Genomic DNA, 22,500 nt, shown 5'->3' with positions numbered 1-22,500 from the left:
ATGCGTGGTACCTTGGACAGCTTACGGCCATACCACCCTGAACACGCCCGATCTCGTCTGATCTCGGAAGCTAAGCAGGGTCGGGCCTGGTTAGTACTTGGATGGGAGACCGCCTGGGAATACCAGGTGCTGTAAGCTTTTTCACTTTTCTCCACAAGCTCCTGCCGTGTTTAACGTAGGGATCCTCTCTGGTTTTCCTCCGTGTCTTTGCAGAACTGTGCGCGGGAGTCCCACTCTCTGGTATTTCTCCGACGGAGGAACGGATCGGAACGCTCTCAGCGCAGCTGCCGCCTGGGCGTTGAAGGCGCGTCTGACGAGCGACATCCCTAAAAGGCCCATGCGTGGTACCTTGGACAGCTTACGGCCATACCACCCTGAACACGCCCGATCTCGTCTGATCTCGGAAGCTAAGCAGGGTGGGGCCTGGTTAGTACTTGGATGGGAGACCGCCTGGGAATACCAGGTGCTGTAAGCTTTTTCACTTTTCTCCACAAGCTCCTGCCGTGTTTAACGTAGGGATCCTCTCTGGTTTTCCTCCGTGTCTTTGCAGAACTGTGCGCGGGAGTCCCACTCTCTGGTATTTCTCCGACGGAGGAACGGATCGGAACGCTCTCGGCGCAGCTGCCGCCTGGGCGTTGAAGGCGCGTCTGACGAGCGACATCCCTAAAAGGCCCATGCGTGGTACCTTGAACAGCTTACGGCCATACCACCCTGAACACGCCCGATCTCGTCTGATCTCGGAAGCTAAGCAGGGTCGGGCCTGGTTAGTACTTGGATGGGAGACCGCCTGGGAATACCAGGTGCTGTAAGCTTTTTCACTTTTCTCCACAAGCTCCTGCCGTGTTTAACGTAGGGATCCTCTCTGGTTTTCCTCCGTGTCTTTGCAGAACTGTGCGCGGGAGTCCCACTCTCTGGTATTTCTCCGACGGATCGGAACGCTCTCAGCGCAGCTGCCGCCTGGGCGTTGAAGGCGCGTCTGACGAGCGACATCCCTAAAAGGCCCATGCGTGGTACCTTGGACAGCTTACGGCCATACCACCCTGAACACGCCCGATCTCGTCTGATCTCGGAAGCTAAGCAGGGTCGGGCCTGGTTAGTACTTGGATGGGAGAGCGCCTGGGAATACCAGGTGCTGTAAGCTTTTTCACTTTTCTCCACAAGCTCCTGCCGTGTTTAACGTAGAGATCCTCTCTGGTTTTCCTCCGTGTCTTTGCAGAACTGTGCGCGGGAGTCCCACTCTCTGGTATTTCTCCGACGGATCGGAACGCTCTCAGCGCAGCTGCCGCCTGGGCGTTGAAGGCGCGTCTGACGAGCGACATCCCTAAAAGGCCCATGCGTGGTACCTTGGACAGCTTACGGCCATACCACCCTGAACACGCCCGATCTCGTCTGATCTCGGAAGCTAAGCAGGGTCGGGCCTGGTTAGTACTTGGATGGGAGACCGCCTGGGAATACCAGGTGCTGTAAGCTTTTTCACTTTTCTCCACAAGCTCCTGCCGTGTTTAACGTAGGGATCCTCTCTGGTTTTCCTCCGTGTCTTTGCAGAACTGTGCGCGGGAGTCCCACTCTCTGGTATTTCTCCGACGGAGGAACGCTCTCAGCGCAGCTGCCGCCTGGGCGTTGAAGGCGCGTCTGACGAGCGACATCCCTAAAAGGCCCATGCGTGGTACCTTGGACAGCTTACGGCCATACCACCCTGAACACGCCCGATCTCGTCTGATCTCGGAAGCTAAGCAGGGTGGGGCCTGGTTAGTACTTGGATGGGAGACCGCCTGGGAATACCAGGTGCTGTAAGCTTTTTCACTTTTCTCCACAAGCTCCTGCCGTGTTTAACGTAGGGATCCTCTCTGGTTTTCCTCCGTGTCTTTGCAGAACTGTGCGCGGGAGTCCCACTCTCTGGTATTTCTCCGACGGAGGAACGGATCGGAACGCTCTCGGCGCAGCTGCCGCCTGGGCGTTGAAGGCGCGTCTGACGAGCGACATCCCTAAAAGGCCCATGCGTGGTACCTTGAACAGCTTACGGCCATACCACCCTGAACACGCCCGATCTCGTCTGATCTCGGAAGCTAAGCAGGGTCGGGCCTGGTTAGTACTTGGATGGGAGACCGCCTGGGAATACCAGGTGCTGTAAGCTTTTTCACTTTTCTCCACAAGCTCCTGCCGTGTTTAACGTAGGGATCCTCTCTGGTTTTCCTCCGTGTCTTTGCAGAACTGTGCGCGGGAGTCCCACTCTCTGGTATTTCTCCGACGGATCGGAACGCTCTCAGCGCAGCTGCCGCCTGGGCGTTGAAGGCGCGTCTGACGAGCGACATCCCTAAAAGGCCCATGCGTGGTACCTTGGACAGCTTACGGCCATACCACCCTGAACACGCCCGATCTCGTCTGATCTCGGAAGCTAAGCAGGGTCGGGCCTGGTTAGTACTTGGATGGGAGAGCGCCTGGGAATACCAGGTGCTGTAAGCTTTTTCACTTTTCTCCACAAGCTCCTGCCGTGTTTAACGTAGAGATCCTCTCTGGTTTTCCTCCGTGTCTTTGCAGAACTGTGCGCGGGAGTCCCACTCTCTGGTATTTCTCCGACGGAGGAACGGATCGGAACGCTCTCAGCGCAGCTGCCGCCTGGGCGTTGAAGGCGCGTCTGACGAGCGACATCCCTAAAAGGCCCATGCGTGGTACCTTGGACAGCTTACGGCCATACCACCCTGAACACGCCCGATCTCGTCTGATCTCGGAAGCTAAGCAGGGTCGGGTCTGGTTAGTACTTGGATGGGAGACCGCCTGGGAATACCAGGTGCTGTAAGCTTTTTCACTTTTCTCCACAAGCTCCTGCCGTGTTTAACGTAGGGATCCTCTCTGGTTTTCCTCCGTGTCTTTGCAGAACTGTGCGCGGGAGTCCCACTCTCTGGTATTTCTCCGACGGATCGGAACGCTCTCAGCGCAGCTGCCGCCTGGGCGTTGAAGGCGCGTCTGACGAGCGACATCCCTAAAAGGCCCATGCGTGGTACCTTGAACAGCTTACGGCCATACCACCCTGAACACGCCCGATCTCGTCTGATCTCGGAAGCTAAGCAGGGTCGGGTCTGGTTAGTACTTGGATGGGAGACCGCCTGGGAATACCAGATGCTGTAAGCTTTTTCACTTTTCTCCACAAGCTCCTGCCGTGTTTAACGTAGGGATCCTCTCTGGTTTTCCTCCGTGTCTTTGCAGAACTGTGCGCGGGAGTCCCACTCTCTGGTATTTCTCCGACGGATCGGAACGCTCTCAGCGCAGCTGCCGCCTGGGCGTTGAAGGCGCGTCTGACGAGCGACATCCCTAAAAGGCCCATGCGTGGTACCTTGGACAGCTTACGGCCATACCACCCTGAACACGCCCGATCTCGTCTGATCTCGGAAGCTAAGCAGGGTCGGGCCTGGTTAGTACTTGGATGGGAGACCGCCTGGGAATACCAGGTGCTGTAAGCTTTTTCACTTTTCTCCACAAGCTCCTGCCGTGTTTAACGTAGGGATCCTCTCTGGTTTTCCTCCGTGTCTTTGCAGAACTGTGCGCGGGAGTCCCACTCTCTGGTATTTCTCCGACGGAGGAACGCTCTCAGCGCAGCTGCCGCCTGGGCGTTGAAGGCGCGTCTGACGAGCGACATCCCTAAAAGGCCCATGCGTGGTACCTTGGACAGCTTACGGCCATACCACCCTGAACACGCCCGATCTCGTCTGATCTCGGAAGCTAAGCAGGGTCGGGCCTGGTTAGTACTTGGATGGGAGACCGCCTGGGAATACCAGGTGCTGTAAGCTTTTTCACTTTTCTCCACAAGCTCCTGCCGTGTTTAACGTAGGGATCCTCTCTGGTTTTCCTCCGTGTCTTTGCAGAACTGTGCGCGGGAGTCCCACTCTCTGGTATTTCTCCGACGGATCGGAACGCTCTCAGCGCAGCTGCCGCCTGGGCGTTGAAGGCGCGTCTGACGAGCGACATCCCTAAAAGGCCCATGCGTGGTACCTTGAACAGCTTACGGCCATACCACCCTGAACACGCCCGATCTCGTCTGATCTCGGAAGCTAAGCAGGGTCGGGCCTGGTTAGTACTTGGATGGGAGACCGCCTGGGAATACCAGGTGCTGTAAGCTTTTTCACTTTTCTCCACAAGCTCCTGCCGTGTTTAACGTAGGGATCCTCTCTGGTTTTCCTCCGTGTCTTTGCAGAACTGTGCGCGGGAGTCCCACTCTCTGGTATTTCTCCGACGGATCGGAACGCTCTCAGCGCAGCTGCCGCCTGGGCGTTGAAGGCGCGTCTGACGAGCGACATCCCTAAAAGGCCCATGCGTGGTACCTTGGACAGCTTACGGCCATACCACCCTGAACACGCCCGATCTCGTCTGATCTCGGAAGCTAAGCAGGGTCGGGCCTGGTTAGTACTTGGATGGGAGACCGCCTGGGAATACCAGGTGCTGTAAGCTTTTTCACTTTTCTCCACAAGCTCCTGCCGTGTTTAACGTAGGGATCCTCTCTGGTTTTCCTCCGTGTCTTTGCAGAACTGTGCGCGGGAGTCCCACTCTCTGGTATTTCTCCGACGGAGGAACGGATCGGAACGCTCTCAGCGCAGCTGCCGCCTGGGCGTTGAAGGCGCGTCTGACGAGCGACATCCCTAAAAGGCCCATGCGTGGTACCTTGGACAGCTTACGGCCATACCACCCTGAACACGCCCGATCTCGTCTGATCTCGGAAGCTAAGCAGGGTGGGGCCTGGTTAGTACTTGGATGGGAGACCGCCTGGGAATACCAGGTGCTGTAAGCTTTTTCACTTTTCTCCACAAGCTCCTGCCGTGTTTAACGTAGGGATCCTCTCTGGTTTTCCTCCGTGTCTTTGCAGAACTGTGCGCGGGAGTCCCACTCTCTGGTATTTCTCCGACGGAGGAACGGATCGGAACGCTCTCGGCGCAGCTGCCGCCTGGGCGTTGAAGGCGCGTCTGACGAGCGACATCCCTAAAAGGCCCATGCGTGGTACCTTGAACAGCTTACGGCCATACCACCCTGAACACGCCCGATCTCGTCTGATCTCGGAAGCTAAGCAGGGTCGGGCCTGGTTAGTACTTGGATGGGAGACCGCCTGGGAATACCAGGTGCTGTAAGCTTTTTCACTTTTCTCCACAAGCTCCTGCCGTGTTTAACGTAGGGATCCTCTCTGGTTTTCCTCCGTGTCTTTGCAGAACTGTGCGCGGGAGTCCCACTCTCTGGTATTTCTCCGACGGATCGGAACGCTCTCAGCGCAGCTGCCGCCTGGGCGTTGAAGGCGCGTCTGACGAGCGACATCCCTAAAAGGCCCATGCGTGGTACCTTGGACAGCTTACGGCCATACCACCCTGAACACGCCCGATCTCGTCTGATCTCGGAAGCTAAGCAGGGTCGGGCCTGGTTAGTACTTGGATGGGAGAGCGCCTGGGAATACCAGGTGCTGTAAGCTTTTTCACTTTTCTCCACAAGCTCCTGCCGTGTTTAACGTAGAGATCCTCTCTGGTTTTCCTCCGTGTCTTTGCAGAACTGTGCGCGGGAGTCCCACTCTCTGGTATTTCTCCGACGGATCGGAACGCTCTCAGCGCAGCTGCCGCCTGGGCGTTGAAGGCGCGTCTGACGAGCGACATCCCTAAAAGGCCCATGCGTGGTACCTTGGACAGCTTACGGCCATACCACCCTGAACACGCCCGATCTCGTCTGATCTCGGAAGCTAAGCAGGGTCGGGCCTGGTTAGTACTTGGATGGGAGACCGCCTGGGAATACCAGGTGCTGTAAGCTTTTTCACTTTTCTCCACAAGCTCCTGCCGTGTTTAACGTAGGGATCCTCTCTGGTTTTCCTCCGTGTCTTTGCAGAACTGTGCGCGGGAGTCCCACTCTCTGGTATTTCTCCGACGGAGGAACGCTCTCAGCGCAGCTGCCGCCTGGGCGTTGAAGGCGCGTCTGACGAGCGACATCCCTAAAAGGCCCATGCGTGGTACCTTGGACAGCTTACGGCCATACCACCCTGAACACGCCCGATCTCGTCTGATCTCGGAAGCTAAGCAGGGTGGGGCCTGGTTAGTACTTGGATGGGAGACCGCCTGGGAATACCAGGTGCTGTAAGCTTTTTCACTTTTCTCCACAAGCTCCTGCCGTGTTTAACGTAGGGATCCTCTCTGGTTTTCCTCCGTGTCTTTGCAGAACTGTGCGCGGGAGTCCCACTCTCTGGTATTTCTCCGACGGAGGAACGGATCGGAACGCTCTCGGCGCAGCTGCCGCCTGGGCGTTGAAGGCGCGTCTGACGAGCGACATCCCTAAAAGGCCCATGCGTGGTACCTTGAACAGCTTACGGCCATACCACCCTGAACACGCCCGATCTCGTCTGATCTCGGAAGCTAAGCAGGGTCGGGCCTGGTTAGTACTTGGATGGGAGACCGCCTGGGAATACCAGGTGCTGTAAGCTTTTTCACTTTTCTCCACAAGCTCCTGCCGTGTTTAACGTAGGGATCCTCTCTGGTTTTCCTCCGTGTCTTTGCAGAACTGTGCGCGGGAGTCCCACTCTCTGGTATTTCTCCGACGGATCGGAACGCTCTCAGCGCAGCTGCCGCCTGGGCGTTGAAGGCGCGTCTGACGAGCGACATCCCTAAAAGGCCCATGCGTGGTACCTTGGACAGCTTACGGCCATACCACCCTGAACACGCCCGATCTCGTCTGATCTCGGAAGCTAAGCAGGGTCGGGCCTGGTTAGTACTTGGATGGGAGAGCGCCTGGGAATACCAGGTGCTGTAAGCTTTTTCACTTTTCTCCACAAGCTCCTGCCGTGTTTAACGTAGAGATCCTCTCTGGTTTTCCTCCGTGTCTTTGCAGAACTGTGCGCGGGAGTCCCACTCTCTGGTATTTCTCCGACGGAGGAACGGATCGGAACGCTCTCAGCGCAGCTGCCGCCTGGGCGTTGAAGGCGCGTCTGACGAGCGACATCCCTAAAAGGCCCATGCGTGGTACCTTGGACAGCTTACGGCCATACCACCCTGAACACGCCCGATCTCGTCTGATCTCGGAAGCTAAGCAGGGTCGGGTCTGGTTAGTACTTGGATGGGAGACCGCCTGGGAATACCAGGTGCTGTAAGCTTTTTCACTTTTCTCCACAAGCTCCTGCCGTGTTTAACGTAGGGATCCTCTCTGGTTTTCCTCCGTGTCTTTGCAGAACTGTGCGCGGGAGTCCCACTCTCTGGTATTTCTCCGACGGATCGGAACGCTCTCAGCGCAGCTGCCGCCTGGGCGTTGAAGGCGCGTCTGACGAGCGACATCCCTAAAAGGCCCATGCGTGGTACCTTGGACAGCTTACGGCCATACCACCCTGAACACGCCCGATCTCGTCTGATCTCGGAAGCTAAGCAGGGTCGGGCCTGGTTAGTACTTGGATGGGAGACCGCCTGGGAATACCAGGTGCTGTAAGCTTTTTCACTTTTCTCCACAAGCTCCTGCCGTGTTTAACGTAGGGATCCTCTCTGGTTTTCCTCCGTGTCTTTGCAGAACTGTGCGCGGGAGTCCCACTCTCTGGTATTTCTCCGACGGAGGAACGCTCTCAGCGCAGCTGCCGCCTGGGCGTTGAAGGCGCGTCTGACGAGCGACATCCCTAAAAGGCCCATGCGTGGTACCTTGGACAGCTTACGGCCATACCACCCTGAACACGCCCGATCTCGTCTGATCTCGGAAGCTAAGCAGGGTCGGGCCTGGTTAGTACTTGGATGGGAGACCGCCTGGGAATACCAGGTGCTGTAAGCTTTTTCACTTTTCTCCACAAGCTCCTGCCGTGTTTAACGTAGGGATCCTCTCTGGTTTTCCTCCGTGTCTTTGCAGAACTGTGCGCGGGAGTCCCACTCTCTGGTATTTCTCCGACGGAGGAACGCTCTCAGCGCAGCTGCCGCCTGGGCGTTGAAGGCGCGTCTGACGAGCGACATCCCTAAAAGGCCCATGCGTGGTACCTTGGACAGCTTACGGCCATACCACCCTGAACACGCCCGATCTCGTCTGATCTCGGAAGCTAAGCAGGGTCGGGCCTGGTTAGTACTTGGATGGGAGACCGCCTGGGAATACCAGGTGCTGTAAGCTTTTTCACTTTTCTCCACAAGCTCCTGCCGTGTTTAACGTAGGGATCCTCTCTGGTTTTCCTCCGTGTCTTTGCAGAACTGTGCGCGGGAGTCCCACTCTCTGGTATTTCTCCGACGGAGGAACGCTCTCAGCGCAGCTGCCGCCTGGGCGTTGAAGGCGCGTCTGACGAGCGACATCCCTAAAAGGCCCATGCGTGGTACCTTGGACAGCTTACGGCCATACCACCCTGAACACGCCCGATCTCGTCTGATCTCGGAAGCTAAGCAGGGTCGGGCCTGGTTAGTACTTGGATGGGAGACCGCCTGGGAATACCAGGTGCTGTAAGCTTTTTCACTTTTCTCCACAAGCTCCTGCCGTGTTTAACGTAGGGATCCTCTCTGGTTTTCCTCCGTGTCTTTGCAGAACTGTGCGCGGGAGTCCCACTCTCTGGTATTTCTCCGATGGAGGAACGGATCGGAACGCTCTCAGCGCAGCTGCCGCCTGGGCGTTGAAGGCGCGTCTGACGAGCGACATCCCTAAAAGGCCCATGCGTGGTACCTTGGACAGCTTACGGCCATACCACCCTGAACACGCCCGATCTCGTCTGATCTCGGAAGCTAAGCAGGGTCGGGCCTGGTTAGTACTTGGATGGGAGACCGCCTGGGAATACCAGGTGCTGTAAGCTTTTTCACTTTTCTCCACAAGCTCCTGCCGTGTTTAACGTAGGGATCCTCTCTGGTTTTCCTCCGTGTCTTTGCAGAACTGTGCGCGGGAGTCCCACTCTCTGGTATTTCTCCGACGGAGGAACGCTCTCAGCGCAGCTGCCGCCTGGGCGTTGAAGGCGCGTCTGACGAGCGACATCCCTAAAAGGCCCATGCGTGGTACCTTGGACAGCTTACGGCCATACCACCCTGAACACGCCCGATCTCGTCTGATCTCGGAAGCTAAGCAGGGTCGGGCCTGGTTAGTACTTGGATGGGAGACCGCCTGGGAATACCAGGTGCTGTAAGCTTTTTCACTTTTCTCCACAAGCTCCTGCCGTGTTTAACGTAGGGATCCTCTCTGGTTTTCCTCCGTGTCTTTGCAGAACTGTGCGCGGGAGTCCCACTCTCTGGTATTTCTCCGACGGAGGAACGCTCTCAGCGCAGCTGCCGCCTGGGCGTTGAAGGCGCGTCTGACGAGCGACATCCCTAAAAGGCCCATGCGTGGTACCTTGGACAGCTTACGGCCATACCACCCTGAACACGCCCGATCTCGTCTGATCTCGGAAGCTAAGCAGGGTCGGGCCTGGTTAGTACTTGGATGGGAGACCGCCTGGGAATACCAGGTGCTGTAAGCTTTTTCACTTTTCTCCACAAGCTCCTGCCGTGTTTAACGTAGGGATCCTCTCTGGTTTTCCTCCGTGTCTTTGCAGAACTGTGCGCGGGAGTCCCACTCTCTGGTATTTCTCCGACGGAGGAACGGATCGGAACGCTCTCAGCGCAGCTGCCGCCTGGGCGTTGAAGGCGCGTCTGACGAGCGACATCCCTAAAAGGCCCATGCGTGGTACCTTGGACAGCTTACGGCCATACCACCCTGAACACGCCCGATCTCGTCTGATCTCGGAAGCTAAGCAGGGTCGGGCCTGGTTAGTACTTGGATGGGAGACCGCCTGGGAATACCAGGTGCTGTAAGCTTTTTCACTTTTCTCCACAAGCTCCTGCCGTGTTTAACGTAGGGATCCTCTCTGGTTTTCCTCCGTGTCTTTGCAGAACTGTGCGCGGGAGTCCCACTCTCTGGTATTTCTCCGACGGAGGAACGGATCGGAACGCTCTCAGCGCAGCTGCCGCCTGGGCGTTGAAGGCGCGTCTGACGAGCGACATCCCTAAAAGGCCCATGCGTGGTACCTTGGACAGCTTACGGCCATACCACCCTGAACACGCCCGATCTCGTCTGATCTCGGAAGCTAAGCAGGGTCGGGCCTGGTTAGTACTTGGATGGGAGACCGCCTGGGAATACCAGGTGCTGTAAGCTTTTTCACTTTTCTCCACAAGCTCCTGCCGTGTTTAACGTAGGGATCCTCTCTGGTTTTCCTCCGTGTCTTTGCAGAACTGTGCGCGGGAGTCCCACTCTCTGGTATTTCTCCGACGGATCGGAACGCTCTCAGCGCAGCTGCCGCCTGGGCGTTGAAGGCGCGTCTGACGAGCGACATCCCTAAAAGGCCCATGCGTGGTACCTTGAACAGCTTACGGCCATACCACCCTGAACACGCCCGATCTCGTCTGATCTCGGAAGCTAAGCAGGGTCGGGCCTGGTTAGTACTTGGATGGGAGACCGCCTGGGAATACCAGGTGCTGTAAGCTTTTTCACTTTTCTCCACAAGCTCCTGCCGTGTTTAACGTAGGGATCCTCTCTGGTTTTCCTCCGTGTCTTTGCAGAACTGTGCGCGGGAGTCCCACTCTCTGGTATTTCTCCGACGGATCGGAACGCTCTCAGCGCAGCTGCCGCCTGGGCGTTGAAGGCGCGTCTGACGAGCGACATCCCTAAAAGGCCCATGCGTGGTACCTTGGACAGCTTACGGCCATACCACCCTGAACACGCCCGATCTCGTCTGATCTCGGAAGCTAAGCAGGGTCGGGCCTGGTTAGTACTTGGATGGGAGACCGCCTGGGAATACCAGGTGCTGTAAGCTTTTTCACTTTTCTCCACAAGCTCCTGCCGTGTTTAACGTAGGGATCCTCTCTGGTTTTCCTCCGTGTCTTTGCAGAACTGTGCGCGGGAGTCCCACTCTCTGGTATTTCTCCGACGGAGGAACGGATCGGAACGCTCTCGGCGCAGCTGCCGCCTGGGCGTTGAAGGCGCGTCTGACGAGCGACATCCCTAAAAGGCACATGCGTGGTACCTTGAACAGCTTACGGCCATACCACCCTGAACACGCCCGATCTCGTCTGATCTCGGAAGCTAAGCAGGGTCGGGCCTGGTTAGTACTTGGATGGGAGACCGCCTGGGAATACCAGGTGCTGTAAGCTTTTTCACTTTTCTCCACAAGCTCCTGCCGTGTTTAACGTAGGGATCCTCTCTGGTTTTCCTCCGTGTCTTTGCAGAACTGTGCGCGGGAGTCCCACTCTCTGGTATTTCTCCGACGGATCGGAACGCTCTCAGCGCAGCTGCCGCCTGGGCGTTGAAGGCGCGTCTGACGAGCGACATCCCTAAAAGGCCCATGCGTGGTACCTTGGACAGCTTACGGCCATACCACCCTGAACACGCCCGATCTCGTCTGATCTCGGAAGCTAAGCAGGGTCGGGCCTGGTTAGTACTTGGATGGGAGAGCGCCTGGGAATACCAGGTGCTGTAAGCTTTTTCACTTTTCTCCACAAGCTCCTGCCGTGTTTAACGTAGAGATCCTCTCTGGTTTTCCTCCGTGTCTTTGCAGAACTGTGCGCGGGAGTCCCACTCTCTGGTATTTCTCCGACGGAGGAACGGATCGGAACGCTCTCAGCGCAGCTGCCGCCTGGGCGTTGAAGGCGCGTCTGACGAGCGACATCCCTAAAAGGCCCATGCGTGGTACCTTGGACAGCTTACGGCCATACCACCCTGAACACGCCCGATCTCGTCTGATCTCGGAAGCTAAGCAGGGTCGGGCCTGGTTAGTACTTGGATGGGAGACCGCCTGGGAATACCAGGTGCTGTAAGCTTTTTCACTTTTCTCCACAAGCTCCTGCCGTGTTTAACGTAGGGATCCTCTCTGGTTTTCCTCCGTGTCTTTGCAGAACTGTGCGCGGGAGTCCCACTCTCTGGTATTTCTCCGACGGATCGGAACGCTCTCAGCGCAGCTGCCGCCTGGGCGTTGAAGGCGCGTCTGACGAGCGACATCCCTAAAAGGCCCATGCGTGGTACCTTGGACAGCTTACGGCCATACCACCCTGAACACGCCCGATCTCGTCTGATCTCGGAAGCTAAGCAGGGTCGGGCCTGGTTAGTACTTGGATGGGAGACCGCCTGGGAATACCAGGTGCTGTAAGCTTTTTCACTTTTCTCCACAAGCTCCTGCCGTGTTTAACGTAGGGATCCTCTCTGGTTTTCCTCCGTGTCTTTGCAGAACTGTGCGCGGGAGTCCCACTCTCTGGTATTTCTCCGACGGAGGAACGGATCGGAACGCTCTCAGCGCAGCTGCCGCCTGGGCGTTGAAGGCGCGTCTGACGAGCGACATCCCTAAAAGGCCCATGCGTGGTACCTTGGACAGCTTACGGCCATACCACCCTGAACACGCCCGATCTCGTCTGATCTCGGAAGCTAAGCAGGGTCGGGCCTGGTTAGTACTTGGATGGGAGACCGCCTGGGAATACCAGGTGCTGTAAGCTTTTTCACTTTTCTCCACAAGCTCCTGCCGTGTTTAACGTAGGGATCCTCTCTGGTTTTCCTCCGTGTCTTTGCAGAACTGTGCGCGGGAGTCCCACTCTCTGGTATTTCTCCGACGGATCGGAACGCTCTCAGCGCAGCTGCCGCCTGGGCGTTGAAGGCGCGTCTGACGAGCGACATCCCTAAAAGGCCCATGCGTGGTACCTTGGACAGCTTACGGCCATACCACCCTGAACACGCCCGATCTCGTCTGATCTCGGAAGCTAAGCAGGGTCGGGCCTGGTTAGTACTTGGATGGGAGAGCGCCTGGGAATACCAGGTGCTGTAAGCTTTTTCACTTTTCTCCACAAGCTCCTGCCGTGTTTAACGTAGAGATCCTCTCTGGTTTTCCTCCGTGTCTTTGCAGAACTGTGCGCGGGAGTCCCACTCTCTGGTATTTCTCCGACGGAGGAACGGATCGGAACGCTCTCAGCGCAGCTGCCGCCTGGGCGTTGAAGGCGCGTCTGACGAGCGACATCCCTAAAAGGCCCATGCGTGGTACCTTGGACAGCTTACGGCCATACCACCCTGAACACGCCCGATCTCGTCTGATCTCGGAAGCTAAGCAGGGTCGGGCCTGGTTAGTACTTGGATGGGAGACCGCCTGGGAATACCAGGTGCTGTAAGCTTTTTCACTTTTCTCCACAAGCTCCTGCCGTGTTTAACGTAGGGATCCTCTCTGGTTTTCCTCCGTGTCTTTGCAGAACTGTGCGCGGGAGTCCCACTCTCTGGTATTTCTCCGACGGATCGGAACGCTCTCAGCGCAGCTGCCGCCTGGGCGTTGAAGGCGCGTCTGACGAGCGACATCCCTAAAAGGCCCATGCGTGGTACCTTGGACAGCTTACGGCCATACCACCCTGAACACGCCCGATCTCGTCTGATCTCGGAAGCTAAGCAGGGTCGGGCCTGGTTAGTACTTGGATGGGAGACCGCCTGGGAATACCAGGTGCTGTAAGCTTTTTCACTTTTCTCCACAAGCTCCTGCCGTGTTTAACGTAGGGATCCTCTCTGGTTTTCCTCCGTGTCTTTGCAGAACTGTGCGCGGGAGTCCCACTCTCTGGTATTTCTCCGACGGATCGGAACGCTCTCAGCGCAGCTGCCGCCTGGGCGTTGAAGGCGCGTCTGACGAGCGACATCCCTAAAAGGCCCATGCGTGGTACCTTGGACAGCTTACGGCCATACCACCCTGAACACGCCCGATCTCGTCTGATCTCGGAAGCTAAGCAGGGTCGGGCCTGGTTAGTACTTGGATGGGAGACCGCCTGGGAATACCAGGTGCTGTAAGCTTTTTCACTTTTCTCCACAAGCTCCTGCCGTGTTTAACGTAGGGATCCTCTCTGGTTTTCCCCCGTGTCTTTGCAGAACTGTGCGCGGGAGTCCCACTCTCTGGTATTTCTCCGACGGAGGAACGGATCGGAACGCTCTCAGCGCAGCTGCCGCCTGGGCGTTGAAGGCGCGTCTGACGAGCGACATCCCTAAAAGGCCCATGCGTGGTACCTTGGACAGCTTACGGCCATACCACCCTGAACACGCCCGATCTCGTCTGATCTCGGAAGCTAAGCAGGGTCGGGCCTGGTTAGTACTTGGATGGGAGACCGCCTGGGAATACCAGGTGCTGTAAGCTTTTTCACTTTTCTCCACAAGCTCCTGCCGTGTTTAACGTAGGGATCCTCTCTGGTTTTCCTCCGTGTCTTTGCAGAACTGTGCGCGGGAGTCCCACTCTCTGGTATTTCTCCGACGGAGGAACGGATCGGAACGCTCTCAGCGCAGCTGCCGCCTGGGCGTTGAAGGCGCGTCTGACGAGCGACATCCCTAAAAGGCCCATGCGTGGTACCTTGGACAGCTTACGGCCATACCACCCTGAACACGCCCGATCTCGTCTGATCTCGGAAGCTAAGCAGGGTCGGGCCTGGTTAGTACTTGGATGGGAGACCGCCTGGGAATACCAGGTGCTGTAAGCTTTTTCACTTTTCTCCACAAGCTCCTGCCGTGTTTAACGTAGGGATCCTCTCTGGTTTTCCTCCGTGTCTTTGCAGAACTGTGCGCGGGAGTCCCACTCTCTGGTATTTCTCCGACGGAGGAACGGATCGGAACGCTCTCAGCGCAGCTGCCGCCTGGGCGTTGAAGGCGCGTCTGACGAGCGACATCCCTAAAAGGCCCATGCGTGGTACCTTGGACAGCTTACGGCCATACCACCCTGAACACGCCCGATCTCGTCTGATCTCGGAAGCTAAGCAGGGTCGGGCCTGGTTAGTACTTGGATGGGAGAGCGCCTGGGAATACCAGGTGCTGTAAGCTTTTTCACTTTTCTCCACAAGCTCCTGCCGTGTTTAACGTAGAGATCCTCTCTGGTTTTCCTCCGTGTCTTTGCAGAACTGTGCGCGGGAGTCCCACTCTCTGGTATTTCTCCGACGGAGGAACGGATCGGAACGCTCTCAGCGCAGCTGCCGCCTGGGCGTTGAAGGCGCGTCTGACGAGCGACATCCCTAAAAGGCCCATGCGTGGTACCTTGGACAGCTTACGGCCATACCACCCTGAACAAGCCCGATCTCGTCTGATCTCGGAAGCTAAGCAGGGTCGGGCCTGGTTAGTACTTGGATGGGAGACCGCCTGGGAATACCAGGTGCTGTAAGCTTTTTCACTTTTCTCCACAAGCTCCTGCCGTGTTTAACGTAGGGATCCTCTCTGGTTTTCCTCCGTGTCTTTGCAGAACTGTGCGCGGGAGTCCCACTCTCTGGTATTTCTCCGACGGAGGAACGGATCGGAACGCTCTCAGCGCAGCTGCCGCCTGGGCGTTGAAGGCGCGTCTGACGAGCGACATCCCTAAAAGGCCCATGCGTGGTACCTTGGACAGCTTACGGCCATACCACCCTGAACACGCCCGATCTCGTCTGATCTCGGAAGCTAAGCAGGGTCGGGCCTGGTTAGTACTTGGATGGGAGACCGCCTGGGAATACCAGGTGCTGTAAGCTTTTTCACTTTTCTCCACAAGCTCCTGCCGTGTTTAACGTAGGGATCCTCTCTCGTTCTACTCCGTGTCTTTGCAGAACTGTGCGCGGGAGTCCCACTCTCTGGTATTTCTCCGACGGAGGAACGGATCGGAACGCTCTCAGCGCAGCTGCCGCCTGGGCGTTGAAGGCGCGTCTGACGAGCGACATCCCTAAAAGGCCCATGCGTGGTACCTTGGACAGCTTACGGCCATACCACCCTGAACACGCCCGATCTCGTCTGATCTCGGAAGCTAAGCAGGGTCGGGCCTGGTTAGTACTTGGATGGGAGACCGCCTGGGAATACCAGGTGCTGTAAGCTTTTTCACTTTTCTCCACAAGCTCCTGCCGTGTTTAACGTAGGGATCCTCTCTGGTTTTCCTCCGTGTCTTTGCAGAACTGTGCGCGGGAGTCCCACTCTCTGGTATTTCTCCGACGGAGGAACGGATCGGAACGCTCTCGGCGCAGCTGCCGCCTGGGCGTTGAAGGCGCGTCTGACGAGCGACATCCCTAAAAGGCCCATGCGTGGTACCTTGGACAGCTTACGGCCATACCACCCTGAACACGCCCGATCTCGTCTGATCTCGGAAGCTAAGCAGGGTCGGGCCTGGTTAGTACTTGGATGGGAGAGCGCCTGGGAATACCAGGTGCTGTAAGCTTTTTCACTTTTCTCCACAAGCTCCTGCCGTGTTTAACGTAGAGATCCTCTCTGGTTTTCCTCCGTGTCTTTGCAGAACTGTGCGCGGGAGTCCCACTCTCTGGTATTTCTCCGACGGATCGGAACGCTCTCAGCGCAGCTGCCGCCTGGGCGTTGAAGGCGCGTCTGACGAGCGACATCCCTAAAAGGCCCATGCGTGGTACCTTGGACAGCTTACGGCCATACCACCCTGAACACGCCCGATCTCGTCTGATCTCGGAAGCTAAGCAGGGTCGGGCCTGGTTAGTACTTGGATGGGAGACCGCCTGGGAATACCAGGTGCTGTAAGCTTTTTCACTTTTCTCCACAAGCTCCTGCCGTGTTTAACGTAGGGATCCTCTCTGGTTTTCCTCCGTGTCTTTGCAGAACTGTGCGCGGGAGTCCCACTCTCTGGTATTTCTCCGACGGAGGAACGGATCGGAACGCTCTCAGCGCAGCTGCCGCCTGGGCGTTGAAGGCGCGTCTGACGAGCGACATCCCTAAGAGGCCCATGCGTGGTACCTTGGACAGCTTACGGCCATACCACCCTGAACACGCCCGATCTCGTCTGATCTCGGAAGCTAAGCAGGGTCGGGCCTGGTTAGTACTTGGATGGGAGACCGCCTGGGAATACCAGGTGCTGTAAGCTTTTTCACTTTTCTCCACAAGCTCCTGCCGTGTTTAACGTAGGGATCCTCTCTGGTTTTCCTCCGTGTCTTTGCAGAACTGTGCGCGGGAGTCCCACTCTCTGGTATTTCTCCGACGGAGGAACGGATCGGAACGCTCTCAGCGCAGCTGCCGCCTGGGCGTTGAAGGCGCGTCTGACGAGCGACATCCCTAAAAGGCCCATGCGTGGTACCTTGGACAGCTTACGGCCATACCACCCTGAACACGCCCGATCTCGTCTGATCTCGGAAGCTAAGCAGGGTCGGGCCTGGTTAGTACTTGGATGGGAGACCGCCTGGGAATACCAGGTGCTGTAAGCTTTTTCACTTTTCTCCACAAGCTCCTGCCGTGTTTAACGTAGGGATCCTCTCTGGTTTTCCTCCGTGTCTTTGCAGAACTGTGCGCGGGAGTCCCACTCTCTGGTATTTCTCCGACGGAGGAACGGATCGGAACGCTCTCAGCGCAGCTGCCGCCTGGGCGTTGAAGGCGCGTCTGACGAGCGACATCCCTAAGAGGCCCATGCGTGGTACCTTGGACAGCTTACGGCCATACCACCCTGAACACGCCCGATCTCGTCTGATCTCGGAAGCTAAGCAGGGTCGGGCCTGGTTAGTACTTGGATGGGAGACCGCCTGGGAATACCAGGTGCTGTAAGCTTTTTCACTTTTCTCCACAAGCTCCTGCCGTGTTTAACGTAGGGATCCTCTCTGGTTTTCCTCCGTGTCTTTGCAGAACTGTGCGCGGGAGTCCCACTCTCTGGTATTTCTCCGACGGAGGAACGGATCGGAACGCTCTCAGCGCAGCTGCCGCCTGGGCGTTGAAGGCGCGTCTGACGAGCGACATCCCTAAAAGGCCCATGCGTGGTACCTTGGACAGCTTACGGCCATACCACCCTGAACACGCCCGATCTCGTCTGATCTCGGAAGCTAAGCAGGGTCGGGCCTGGTTAGTACTTGGATGGGAGACCGCCTGGGAATACCAGGTGCTGTAAGCTTTTTCACTTTTCTCCACAAGCTCCTGCCGTGTTTAACGTAGGGATCCTCTCTGGTTTTCCTCCGTGTCTTTGCAGAACTGTGCGCGGGAGTCCCACTCTCTGGTATTTCTCCGACGGAGGAACGGATCGGAACGCTCTCAGCGCAGCTGCCGCCTGGGCGTTGAAGGCGCGTCTGACGAGCGACATCCCTAAGAGGCCCATGCGTGGTACCTTGGACAGCTTACGGCCATACCACCCTGAACACGCCCGATCTCGTCTGATCTCGGAAGCTAAGCAGGGTCGGGCCTGGTTAGTACTTGGATGGGAGACCGCCTGGGAATACCAGGTGCTGTAAGCTTTTTCACTTTTCTCCACAAGCTCCTGCCGTGTTTAACGTAGGGATCCTCTCTGGTTTTCCTCCGTGTCTTTGCAGAACTGTGCGCGGGAGTCCCACTCTCTGGTATTTCTCCGACGGAGGAACGGATCGGAACGCTCTCAGCGCAGCTGCCGCCTGGGCGTTGAAGGCGCGTCTGACGAGCGACATCCCTAAAAGGCCCATGCGTGGTACCTTGGACAGCTTACGGCCATACCACCCTGAACACGCCCGATCTCGTCTGATCTCGGAAGCTAAGCAGGGTCGGGCCTGGTTAGTACTTGGATGGGAGACCGCCTGGGAATACCAGGTGCTGTAAGCTTTTTCACTTTTCTCCACAAGCTCCTGCCGTGTTTAACGTAGGGATCCTCTCTGGTTTTCCTCCGTGTCTTTGCAGAACTGTGCGCGGGAGTCCCACTCTCTGGTATTTCTCCGACGGAGGAACGGATCGGAACGCTCTCAGCGCAGCTGCCGCCTGGGCGTTGAAGGCGCGTCTGACGAGCGACATCCCTAAGAGACCCATGCGTGGTACCTTGGACAGCTTACGGCCATACCACCCTGAACACGCCCGATCTCGTCTGATCTCGGAAGCTAAGCAGGGTCGGGCCTGGTTAGTACTTGGATGGGAGACCGCCTGGGAATACCAGGTGCTGTAAGCTTTTTCACTTTTCTCCACAAGCTCCTGCCGTGTTTAACGTAGGGATCCTCTCTGGTTTTCCTCCGTGTCTTTGCAGAACTGTGCGCGGGAGTCCCACTCTCTGGTATTTCTCCGACGGAGGAACGGATCGGAACGCTCTCAGCGCAGCTGCCGCCTGGGCGTTGAAGGCGCGTCTGACGAGCGACATCCCTAAAAGGCCCATGCGTGGTACCTTGGACAGCTTACGGCCATACCACCCTGAACACGCCCGATCTCGTCTGATCTCGGAAGCTAAGCAGGGTCGGGCCTGGTTAGTACTTGGATGGGAGACCGCCTGGGAATACCAGGTGCTGTAAGCTTTTTCACTTTTCTCCACAAGCTCCTGCCGTGTTTAACGTAGGGATCCTCTCTGGTTTTCCTCCGTGTCTTTGCAGAACTGTGCGCGGGAGTCCCACTCTCTGGTATTTCTCCGACGGAGGAACGGATCGGAACGCTCTCAGCGCAGCTGCCGCCTGGGCGTTGAAGGCGCGTCTGACGAGCGACATCCCTAAAAGGCCCATGCGTGGTACCTTGGACAGCTTACGGCCATACCACCCTGAACACGCCCGATCTCGTCTGATCTCGGAAGCTAAGCAGGGTCGGGCCTGGTTAGTACTTGGATGGGAGACCGCCTGGGAATACCAGGTGCTGTAAGCTTTTTCACTTTTCTCCACAAGCTCCTGCCGTGTTTAACGTAGGGATCCTCTCTCGTTCTACTCCGTGTCTTTGCAGAACTGTGCGCGGGAGTCCCACTCTCTGGTATTTCTCCGACGGAGGAACGGATCGGAACGCTCTCAGCGCAGCTGCCGCCTGGGCGTTGAAGGCGCGTCTGACGAGCGACATCCCTAAAAGGCCCATGCGTGGTACCTTGGACAGCTTACGGCCATACCACCCTGAACACGCCCGATCTCGTCTGATCTCGGAAGCTAAGCAGGGTCGGGCCTGGTTAGTACTTGGATGGGAGACCGCCTGGGAATACCAGGTGCTGTAAGCTTTTTCACTTTTCTCCACAAGCTCCTGCCGTGTTTAACGTAGGGATCCTCTCTGGTTTTCCTCCGTGTCTTTGCAGAACTGTGCGCGGGAGTCCCACTCTCTGGTATTTCTCCGACGGAGGAACGGATCGGAACGCTCTCAGCGCAGCTGCCGCCTGGGCGTTGAAGGCGCGTCTGACGAGCGACATCCCTAAAAGGCCCATGCGTGGTACCTTGGACAGCTTACGGCCATACCACCCTGAACACGCCCGATCTCGTCTGATCTCGGAAGCTAAGCAGGGTCGGGCCTGGTTAGTACTTGGATGGGAGACCGCCTGGGAATACCAGGTGCTGTAAGCTTTTTCACTTTTCTCCACAAGCTCCTGCCGTGTTTAACGTAGGGATCCTCTCTCGTTCTACTCCGTGTCTTTGCAGAACTGTGCGCGGGAGTCCCACTCTCTGGTATTTCTCCGACGGAGGAACGGATCGGAACGCTCTCAGCGCAGCTGCCGCCTGGGCGTTGAAGGCGCGTCTGACGAGCGACATCCCTAAAAGGCCCATGCGTGGTACCTTGGACAGCTTACGGCCATACCACCCTGAACACGCCCGATCTCGTCTGATCTCGGAAGCTAAGCAGGGTCGGGCCTGGTTAGTACTTGGATGGGAGACCGCCTGGGAATACCAGGTGCTGTAAGCTTTTTCACTTTTCTCCACAAGCTCCTGCCGTGTTTAACGTAGGGATCCTCTCTGGTTTTCCTCCGTGTCTTTGCAGAACTGTGCGCGGGAGTCCCACTCTCTGGTATTTCTCCGACGGAGGAACGGATCGGAACGCTCTCAGCGCAGCTGCCGCCTGGGCGTTGAAGGCGCGTCTGACGAGCGACATCCCTAAGAGGCCCATGCGTGGTACCTTGGACAGCTTACGGCCATACCACCCTGAACACGCCCGATCTCGTCTGATCTCGGAAGCTAAGCAGGGTCGGGCCTGGTTAGTACTTGGATGGGAGACCGCCTGGGAATACCAGGTGCTGTAAGCTTTTTCACTTTTCTCCACAAGCTCCTGCCGTGTTTAACGTAGGGATCCTCTCTCGTTCTACTCCGTGTCTTTGCAGAACTGTGCGCGGGAGTCCCACTCTCTGGTATTTCTCCGACGGAGGAACGGATCGGAACGCTCTCAGCGCAGCTGCCGCCTGGGCGTTGAAGGCGCGTCTGACGAGCGACATCCCTAAAAGGCCCATGCGTGGTACCTTGGACAGCTTACGGCCATACCACCCTGAACACGCCCGATCTCGTCTGATCTCGGAAGCTAAGCAGGGTCGGGCCTGGTTAGTACTTGGATGGGAGACCGCCTGGGAATACCAGGTGCTGTAAGCTTTTTCACTTTTCTCCACAAGCTCCTGCCGTGTTTAACGTAGGGATCCTCTCTGGTTTTCCTCCGTGTCTTTGCAGAACTGTGCGCGGGAGTCCCACTCTCTGGTATTTCTCCGACGGAGGAACGGATCGGAACGCTCTCAGCGCAGCTGCCGCCTGGGCGTTGAAGGCGCGTCTGACGAGCGACATCCCTAAGAGGCCCATGCGTGGTACCTTGGACAGCTTACGGCCATACCACCCTGAACACGCCCGATCTCGTCTGATCTCGGAAGCTAAGCAGGGTCGGGCCTGGTTAGTACTTGGATGGGAGACCGCCTGGGAATACCAGGTGCTGTAAGCTTTTTCACTTTTCTCCACAAGCTCCTGCCGTGTTTAACGTAGGGATCCTCTCTCGTTCTACTCCGTGTCTTTGCAGAACTGTGCGCGGGAGTCCCACTCTCTGGTATTTCTCCGACGGAGGAACGGATCGGAACGCTCTCAGCGCAGCTGCCGCCTGGGCGTTGAAGGCGCGTCTGACGAGCGACATCCCTAAAAGGCCCATGCGTGGTACCTTGGACAGCTTACGGCCATACCACCCTGAACACGCCCGATCTCGTCTGATCTCGGAAGCTAAGCAGGGTCGGGCCTGGTTAGTACTTGGATGGGAGACCGCCTGGGAATACCAGGTGCTGTAAGCTTTTTCACTTTTCTCCACAAGCTCCTGCCGTGTTTAACGTAGGGATCCTCTCTGGTTTTCCTCCGTGTCTTTGCAGAACTGTGCGCGGGAGTCCCACTCTCTGGTATTTCTCCGACGGAGGAACGGATCGGAACGCTCTCAGCGCAGCTGCCGCCTGGGCGTTGAAGGCGCGTCTGACGAGCGACATCCCTAAAAGGCCCATGCGTGGTACCTTGGACAGCTTACGGCCATACCACCCTGAACACGCCCGATCTCGTCTGATCTCGGAAGCTAAGCAGGGTCGGGCCTGGTTAGTACTTGGATGGGAGACCGCCTGGGAATACCAGGTGCTGTAAGCTTTTTCACTTTTCTCCACAAGCTCCTGCCGTGTTTAACGTAGGGATCCTCTCTGGTTTTCCTCCGTGTCTTTGCAGAACTGTGCGCGGGAGTCCCACTCTCTGGTATTTCTCCGACGGAGGAACGGATCGGAACGCTCTCAGCGCAGCTGCCGCCTGGGCGTTGAAGGCGCGTCTGACGAGCGACATCCCTAAGAGGCCCATGCGTGGTACCTTGGACAGCTTACGGCCATACCACCCTGAACACGCCCGATCTCGTCTGATCTCGGAAGCTAAGCAGGGTCGGGCCTGGTTAGTACTTGGATGGGAGACCGCCTGGGAATACCAGGTGCTGTAAGCTTTTTCACTTTTCTCC

At 57.2% G+C, this 22,500-nt stretch overlaps 68 non-coding genes across 68 annotated transcripts; all 68 read left to right on the top strand.

Moving 5' to 3' along the window:
- The first annotated feature begins 19 nt into the window (after positions 1-19).
- Positions 20-138, top strand: LOC137178417 (5S ribosomal RNA). Its single transcript, XR_010927001.1, has one exon. It is a non-coding gene; the product is annotated as a 5S ribosomal RNA (ribosomal RNA).
- Positions 139-356: 218 nt separating this feature from the next.
- Positions 357-475, top strand: LOC137177915 (5S ribosomal RNA). The gene has a single exon (XR_010926530.1). It is a non-coding gene; the product is annotated as a 5S ribosomal RNA (ribosomal RNA).
- A 218-nt stretch (positions 476-693) lies between these two features.
- LOC137178416 (5S ribosomal RNA) lies at positions 694-812 on the top strand. Its single transcript, XR_010927000.1, has one exon. It is a non-coding gene; the product is annotated as a 5S ribosomal RNA (ribosomal RNA).
- A 210-nt stretch (positions 813-1,022) lies between these two features.
- On the top strand, positions 1,023-1,141 carry LOC137178096 (5S ribosomal RNA). Its single transcript, XR_010926702.1, has one exon. It is a non-coding gene; the product is annotated as a 5S ribosomal RNA (ribosomal RNA).
- A 210-nt stretch (positions 1,142-1,351) lies between these two features.
- On the top strand, positions 1,352-1,470 carry LOC137178414 (5S ribosomal RNA). The gene has a single exon (XR_010926998.1). It is a non-coding gene; the product is annotated as a 5S ribosomal RNA (ribosomal RNA).
- A 208-nt stretch (positions 1,471-1,678) lies between these two features.
- LOC137177914 (5S ribosomal RNA) lies at positions 1,679-1,797 on the top strand. The gene has a single exon (XR_010926529.1). It is a non-coding gene; the product is annotated as a 5S ribosomal RNA (ribosomal RNA).
- A 218-nt stretch (positions 1,798-2,015) lies between these two features.
- Positions 2,016-2,134, top strand: LOC137178413 (5S ribosomal RNA). Its single transcript, XR_010926997.1, has one exon. It is a non-coding gene; the product is annotated as a 5S ribosomal RNA (ribosomal RNA).
- Positions 2,135-2,344: 210 nt separating this feature from the next.
- Positions 2,345-2,463, top strand: LOC137178095 (5S ribosomal RNA). The gene has a single exon (XR_010926701.1). It is a non-coding gene; the product is annotated as a 5S ribosomal RNA (ribosomal RNA).
- A 218-nt stretch (positions 2,464-2,681) lies between these two features.
- LOC137177971 (5S ribosomal RNA) lies at positions 2,682-2,800 on the top strand. The gene has a single exon (XR_010926585.1). It is a non-coding gene; the product is annotated as a 5S ribosomal RNA (ribosomal RNA).
- Positions 2,801-3,010: 210 nt separating this feature from the next.
- On the top strand, positions 3,011-3,129 carry LOC137177931 (5S ribosomal RNA). Its single transcript, XR_010926546.1, has one exon. It is a non-coding gene; the product is annotated as a 5S ribosomal RNA (ribosomal RNA).
- A 210-nt stretch (positions 3,130-3,339) lies between these two features.
- Positions 3,340-3,458, top strand: LOC137178412 (5S ribosomal RNA). The gene has a single exon (XR_010926996.1). It is a non-coding gene; the product is annotated as a 5S ribosomal RNA (ribosomal RNA).
- Positions 3,459-3,666: 208 nt separating this feature from the next.
- Positions 3,667-3,785, top strand: LOC137178411 (5S ribosomal RNA). The gene has a single exon (XR_010926995.1). It is a non-coding gene; the product is annotated as a 5S ribosomal RNA (ribosomal RNA).
- Positions 3,786-3,995: 210 nt separating this feature from the next.
- LOC137178410 (5S ribosomal RNA) lies at positions 3,996-4,114 on the top strand. Its single transcript, XR_010926994.1, has one exon. It is a non-coding gene; the product is annotated as a 5S ribosomal RNA (ribosomal RNA).
- Positions 4,115-4,324: 210 nt separating this feature from the next.
- LOC137178409 (5S ribosomal RNA) lies at positions 4,325-4,443 on the top strand. The gene has a single exon (XR_010926993.1). It is a non-coding gene; the product is annotated as a 5S ribosomal RNA (ribosomal RNA).
- Positions 4,444-4,661: 218 nt separating this feature from the next.
- Positions 4,662-4,780, top strand: LOC137177912 (5S ribosomal RNA). The gene has a single exon (XR_010926527.1). It is a non-coding gene; the product is annotated as a 5S ribosomal RNA (ribosomal RNA).
- A 218-nt stretch (positions 4,781-4,998) lies between these two features.
- LOC137178408 (5S ribosomal RNA) lies at positions 4,999-5,117 on the top strand. The gene has a single exon (XR_010926992.1). It is a non-coding gene; the product is annotated as a 5S ribosomal RNA (ribosomal RNA).
- Positions 5,118-5,327: 210 nt separating this feature from the next.
- Positions 5,328-5,446, top strand: LOC137178093 (5S ribosomal RNA). Its single transcript, XR_010926700.1, has one exon. It is a non-coding gene; the product is annotated as a 5S ribosomal RNA (ribosomal RNA).
- A 210-nt stretch (positions 5,447-5,656) lies between these two features.
- Positions 5,657-5,775, top strand: LOC137178407 (5S ribosomal RNA). Its single transcript, XR_010926991.1, has one exon. It is a non-coding gene; the product is annotated as a 5S ribosomal RNA (ribosomal RNA).
- Positions 5,776-5,983: 208 nt separating this feature from the next.
- Positions 5,984-6,102, top strand: LOC137177911 (5S ribosomal RNA). The gene has a single exon (XR_010926526.1). It is a non-coding gene; the product is annotated as a 5S ribosomal RNA (ribosomal RNA).
- A 218-nt stretch (positions 6,103-6,320) lies between these two features.
- LOC137178406 (5S ribosomal RNA) lies at positions 6,321-6,439 on the top strand. The gene has a single exon (XR_010926990.1). It is a non-coding gene; the product is annotated as a 5S ribosomal RNA (ribosomal RNA).
- A 210-nt stretch (positions 6,440-6,649) lies between these two features.
- Positions 6,650-6,768, top strand: LOC137178092 (5S ribosomal RNA). Its single transcript, XR_010926699.1, has one exon. It is a non-coding gene; the product is annotated as a 5S ribosomal RNA (ribosomal RNA).
- Positions 6,769-6,986: 218 nt separating this feature from the next.
- On the top strand, positions 6,987-7,105 carry LOC137177969 (5S ribosomal RNA). Its single transcript, XR_010926583.1, has one exon. It is a non-coding gene; the product is annotated as a 5S ribosomal RNA (ribosomal RNA).
- Positions 7,106-7,315: 210 nt separating this feature from the next.
- LOC137178404 (5S ribosomal RNA) lies at positions 7,316-7,434 on the top strand. Its single transcript, XR_010926989.1, has one exon. It is a non-coding gene; the product is annotated as a 5S ribosomal RNA (ribosomal RNA).
- Positions 7,435-7,642: 208 nt separating this feature from the next.
- Positions 7,643-7,761, top strand: LOC137178402 (5S ribosomal RNA). The gene has a single exon (XR_010926987.1). It is a non-coding gene; the product is annotated as a 5S ribosomal RNA (ribosomal RNA).
- A 208-nt stretch (positions 7,762-7,969) lies between these two features.
- On the top strand, positions 7,970-8,088 carry LOC137178401 (5S ribosomal RNA). Its single transcript, XR_010926986.1, has one exon. It is a non-coding gene; the product is annotated as a 5S ribosomal RNA (ribosomal RNA).
- A 208-nt stretch (positions 8,089-8,296) lies between these two features.
- LOC137178400 (5S ribosomal RNA) lies at positions 8,297-8,415 on the top strand. Its single transcript, XR_010926985.1, has one exon. It is a non-coding gene; the product is annotated as a 5S ribosomal RNA (ribosomal RNA).
- A 218-nt stretch (positions 8,416-8,633) lies between these two features.
- LOC137178399 (5S ribosomal RNA) lies at positions 8,634-8,752 on the top strand. Its single transcript, XR_010926984.1, has one exon. It is a non-coding gene; the product is annotated as a 5S ribosomal RNA (ribosomal RNA).
- Positions 8,753-8,960: 208 nt separating this feature from the next.
- Positions 8,961-9,079, top strand: LOC137178398 (5S ribosomal RNA). Its single transcript, XR_010926983.1, has one exon. It is a non-coding gene; the product is annotated as a 5S ribosomal RNA (ribosomal RNA).
- A 208-nt stretch (positions 9,080-9,287) lies between these two features.
- LOC137178397 (5S ribosomal RNA) lies at positions 9,288-9,406 on the top strand. The gene has a single exon (XR_010926982.1). It is a non-coding gene; the product is annotated as a 5S ribosomal RNA (ribosomal RNA).
- Positions 9,407-9,624: 218 nt separating this feature from the next.
- Positions 9,625-9,743, top strand: LOC137178396 (5S ribosomal RNA). Its single transcript, XR_010926981.1, has one exon. It is a non-coding gene; the product is annotated as a 5S ribosomal RNA (ribosomal RNA).
- A 218-nt stretch (positions 9,744-9,961) lies between these two features.
- On the top strand, positions 9,962-10,080 carry LOC137178395 (5S ribosomal RNA). The gene has a single exon (XR_010926980.1). It is a non-coding gene; the product is annotated as a 5S ribosomal RNA (ribosomal RNA).
- A 210-nt stretch (positions 10,081-10,290) lies between these two features.
- LOC137178394 (5S ribosomal RNA) lies at positions 10,291-10,409 on the top strand. Its single transcript, XR_010926979.1, has one exon. It is a non-coding gene; the product is annotated as a 5S ribosomal RNA (ribosomal RNA).
- A 210-nt stretch (positions 10,410-10,619) lies between these two features.
- LOC137178393 (5S ribosomal RNA) lies at positions 10,620-10,738 on the top strand. Its single transcript, XR_010926978.1, has one exon. It is a non-coding gene; the product is annotated as a 5S ribosomal RNA (ribosomal RNA).
- A 218-nt stretch (positions 10,739-10,956) lies between these two features.
- On the top strand, positions 10,957-11,075 carry LOC137178391 (5S ribosomal RNA). The gene has a single exon (XR_010926976.1). It is a non-coding gene; the product is annotated as a 5S ribosomal RNA (ribosomal RNA).
- Positions 11,076-11,285: 210 nt separating this feature from the next.
- Positions 11,286-11,404, top strand: LOC137178091 (5S ribosomal RNA). Its single transcript, XR_010926698.1, has one exon. It is a non-coding gene; the product is annotated as a 5S ribosomal RNA (ribosomal RNA).
- A 218-nt stretch (positions 11,405-11,622) lies between these two features.
- On the top strand, positions 11,623-11,741 carry LOC137178390 (5S ribosomal RNA). The gene has a single exon (XR_010926975.1). It is a non-coding gene; the product is annotated as a 5S ribosomal RNA (ribosomal RNA).
- Positions 11,742-11,951: 210 nt separating this feature from the next.
- Positions 11,952-12,070, top strand: LOC137178388 (5S ribosomal RNA). Its single transcript, XR_010926974.1, has one exon. It is a non-coding gene; the product is annotated as a 5S ribosomal RNA (ribosomal RNA).
- A 218-nt stretch (positions 12,071-12,288) lies between these two features.
- Positions 12,289-12,407, top strand: LOC137178387 (5S ribosomal RNA). Its single transcript, XR_010926973.1, has one exon. It is a non-coding gene; the product is annotated as a 5S ribosomal RNA (ribosomal RNA).
- Positions 12,408-12,617: 210 nt separating this feature from the next.
- On the top strand, positions 12,618-12,736 carry LOC137178090 (5S ribosomal RNA). Its single transcript, XR_010926697.1, has one exon. It is a non-coding gene; the product is annotated as a 5S ribosomal RNA (ribosomal RNA).
- Positions 12,737-12,954: 218 nt separating this feature from the next.
- LOC137178386 (5S ribosomal RNA) lies at positions 12,955-13,073 on the top strand. The gene has a single exon (XR_010926972.1). It is a non-coding gene; the product is annotated as a 5S ribosomal RNA (ribosomal RNA).
- A 210-nt stretch (positions 13,074-13,283) lies between these two features.
- LOC137178385 (5S ribosomal RNA) lies at positions 13,284-13,402 on the top strand. Its single transcript, XR_010926971.1, has one exon. It is a non-coding gene; the product is annotated as a 5S ribosomal RNA (ribosomal RNA).
- Positions 13,403-13,612: 210 nt separating this feature from the next.
- On the top strand, positions 13,613-13,731 carry LOC137178384 (5S ribosomal RNA). The gene has a single exon (XR_010926970.1). It is a non-coding gene; the product is annotated as a 5S ribosomal RNA (ribosomal RNA).
- A 218-nt stretch (positions 13,732-13,949) lies between these two features.
- LOC137178383 (5S ribosomal RNA) lies at positions 13,950-14,068 on the top strand. The gene has a single exon (XR_010926969.1). It is a non-coding gene; the product is annotated as a 5S ribosomal RNA (ribosomal RNA).
- A 218-nt stretch (positions 14,069-14,286) lies between these two features.
- Positions 14,287-14,405, top strand: LOC137178382 (5S ribosomal RNA). The gene has a single exon (XR_010926967.1). It is a non-coding gene; the product is annotated as a 5S ribosomal RNA (ribosomal RNA).
- Positions 14,406-14,623: 218 nt separating this feature from the next.
- On the top strand, positions 14,624-14,742 carry LOC137178089 (5S ribosomal RNA). The gene has a single exon (XR_010926696.1). It is a non-coding gene; the product is annotated as a 5S ribosomal RNA (ribosomal RNA).
- Positions 14,743-14,960: 218 nt separating this feature from the next.
- On the top strand, positions 14,961-15,079 carry LOC137177984 (5S ribosomal RNA). Its single transcript, XR_010926597.1, has one exon. It is a non-coding gene; the product is annotated as a 5S ribosomal RNA (ribosomal RNA).
- A 218-nt stretch (positions 15,080-15,297) lies between these two features.
- On the top strand, positions 15,298-15,416 carry LOC137178381 (5S ribosomal RNA). The gene has a single exon (XR_010926966.1). It is a non-coding gene; the product is annotated as a 5S ribosomal RNA (ribosomal RNA).
- Positions 15,417-15,634: 218 nt separating this feature from the next.
- LOC137178379 (5S ribosomal RNA) lies at positions 15,635-15,753 on the top strand. Its single transcript, XR_010926964.1, has one exon. It is a non-coding gene; the product is annotated as a 5S ribosomal RNA (ribosomal RNA).
- A 218-nt stretch (positions 15,754-15,971) lies between these two features.
- On the top strand, positions 15,972-16,090 carry LOC137178087 (5S ribosomal RNA). The gene has a single exon (XR_010926694.1). It is a non-coding gene; the product is annotated as a 5S ribosomal RNA (ribosomal RNA).
- A 210-nt stretch (positions 16,091-16,300) lies between these two features.
- Positions 16,301-16,419, top strand: LOC137178378 (5S ribosomal RNA). Its single transcript, XR_010926963.1, has one exon. It is a non-coding gene; the product is annotated as a 5S ribosomal RNA (ribosomal RNA).
- Positions 16,420-16,637: 218 nt separating this feature from the next.
- Positions 16,638-16,756, top strand: LOC137178377 (5S ribosomal RNA). The gene has a single exon (XR_010926962.1). It is a non-coding gene; the product is annotated as a 5S ribosomal RNA (ribosomal RNA).
- Positions 16,757-16,974: 218 nt separating this feature from the next.
- LOC137178376 (5S ribosomal RNA) lies at positions 16,975-17,093 on the top strand. Its single transcript, XR_010926961.1, has one exon. It is a non-coding gene; the product is annotated as a 5S ribosomal RNA (ribosomal RNA).
- A 218-nt stretch (positions 17,094-17,311) lies between these two features.
- Positions 17,312-17,430, top strand: LOC137178375 (5S ribosomal RNA). The gene has a single exon (XR_010926960.1). It is a non-coding gene; the product is annotated as a 5S ribosomal RNA (ribosomal RNA).
- Positions 17,431-17,648: 218 nt separating this feature from the next.
- On the top strand, positions 17,649-17,767 carry LOC137178374 (5S ribosomal RNA). The gene has a single exon (XR_010926959.1). It is a non-coding gene; the product is annotated as a 5S ribosomal RNA (ribosomal RNA).
- Positions 17,768-17,985: 218 nt separating this feature from the next.
- LOC137178373 (5S ribosomal RNA) lies at positions 17,986-18,104 on the top strand. Its single transcript, XR_010926958.1, has one exon. It is a non-coding gene; the product is annotated as a 5S ribosomal RNA (ribosomal RNA).
- A 218-nt stretch (positions 18,105-18,322) lies between these two features.
- On the top strand, positions 18,323-18,441 carry LOC137178372 (5S ribosomal RNA). The gene has a single exon (XR_010926957.1). It is a non-coding gene; the product is annotated as a 5S ribosomal RNA (ribosomal RNA).
- A 218-nt stretch (positions 18,442-18,659) lies between these two features.
- On the top strand, positions 18,660-18,778 carry LOC137178371 (5S ribosomal RNA). Its single transcript, XR_010926956.1, has one exon. It is a non-coding gene; the product is annotated as a 5S ribosomal RNA (ribosomal RNA).
- A 218-nt stretch (positions 18,779-18,996) lies between these two features.
- On the top strand, positions 18,997-19,115 carry LOC137178370 (5S ribosomal RNA). The gene has a single exon (XR_010926955.1). It is a non-coding gene; the product is annotated as a 5S ribosomal RNA (ribosomal RNA).
- A 218-nt stretch (positions 19,116-19,333) lies between these two features.
- Positions 19,334-19,452, top strand: LOC137178368 (5S ribosomal RNA). Its single transcript, XR_010926953.1, has one exon. It is a non-coding gene; the product is annotated as a 5S ribosomal RNA (ribosomal RNA).
- Positions 19,453-19,670: 218 nt separating this feature from the next.
- Positions 19,671-19,789, top strand: LOC137178367 (5S ribosomal RNA). Its single transcript, XR_010926952.1, has one exon. It is a non-coding gene; the product is annotated as a 5S ribosomal RNA (ribosomal RNA).
- A 218-nt stretch (positions 19,790-20,007) lies between these two features.
- On the top strand, positions 20,008-20,126 carry LOC137178366 (5S ribosomal RNA). The gene has a single exon (XR_010926951.1). It is a non-coding gene; the product is annotated as a 5S ribosomal RNA (ribosomal RNA).
- A 218-nt stretch (positions 20,127-20,344) lies between these two features.
- LOC137178365 (5S ribosomal RNA) lies at positions 20,345-20,463 on the top strand. Its single transcript, XR_010926950.1, has one exon. It is a non-coding gene; the product is annotated as a 5S ribosomal RNA (ribosomal RNA).
- Positions 20,464-20,681: 218 nt separating this feature from the next.
- On the top strand, positions 20,682-20,800 carry LOC137178364 (5S ribosomal RNA). Its single transcript, XR_010926949.1, has one exon. It is a non-coding gene; the product is annotated as a 5S ribosomal RNA (ribosomal RNA).
- Positions 20,801-21,018: 218 nt separating this feature from the next.
- On the top strand, positions 21,019-21,137 carry LOC137178363 (5S ribosomal RNA). Its single transcript, XR_010926948.1, has one exon. It is a non-coding gene; the product is annotated as a 5S ribosomal RNA (ribosomal RNA).
- A 218-nt stretch (positions 21,138-21,355) lies between these two features.
- Positions 21,356-21,474, top strand: LOC137178362 (5S ribosomal RNA). Its single transcript, XR_010926947.1, has one exon. It is a non-coding gene; the product is annotated as a 5S ribosomal RNA (ribosomal RNA).
- Positions 21,475-21,692: 218 nt separating this feature from the next.
- LOC137178361 (5S ribosomal RNA) lies at positions 21,693-21,811 on the top strand. Its single transcript, XR_010926946.1, has one exon. It is a non-coding gene; the product is annotated as a 5S ribosomal RNA (ribosomal RNA).
- Positions 21,812-22,029: 218 nt separating this feature from the next.
- On the top strand, positions 22,030-22,148 carry LOC137178360 (5S ribosomal RNA). The gene has a single exon (XR_010926945.1). It is a non-coding gene; the product is annotated as a 5S ribosomal RNA (ribosomal RNA).
- A 218-nt stretch (positions 22,149-22,366) lies between these two features.
- On the top strand, positions 22,367-22,485 carry LOC137178359 (5S ribosomal RNA). The gene has a single exon (XR_010926944.1). It is a non-coding gene; the product is annotated as a 5S ribosomal RNA (ribosomal RNA).
- Positions 22,486-22,500: the final 15 nt, after the last annotated feature.

The sequence above is a fragment of the Thunnus thynnus genome, chromosome 24 (genome assembly GCF_963924715.1).
Source record: "Thunnus thynnus chromosome 24, fThuThy2.1, whole genome shotgun sequence".
NCBI classification, from domain to species: domain Eukaryota; kingdom Metazoa; phylum Chordata; class Actinopteri; order Scombriformes; family Scombridae; genus Thunnus; species Thunnus thynnus.
Note: the sequence above shows the minus strand (reverse complement) of the source record. Positions and strands in the feature narration are given on the sequence as shown.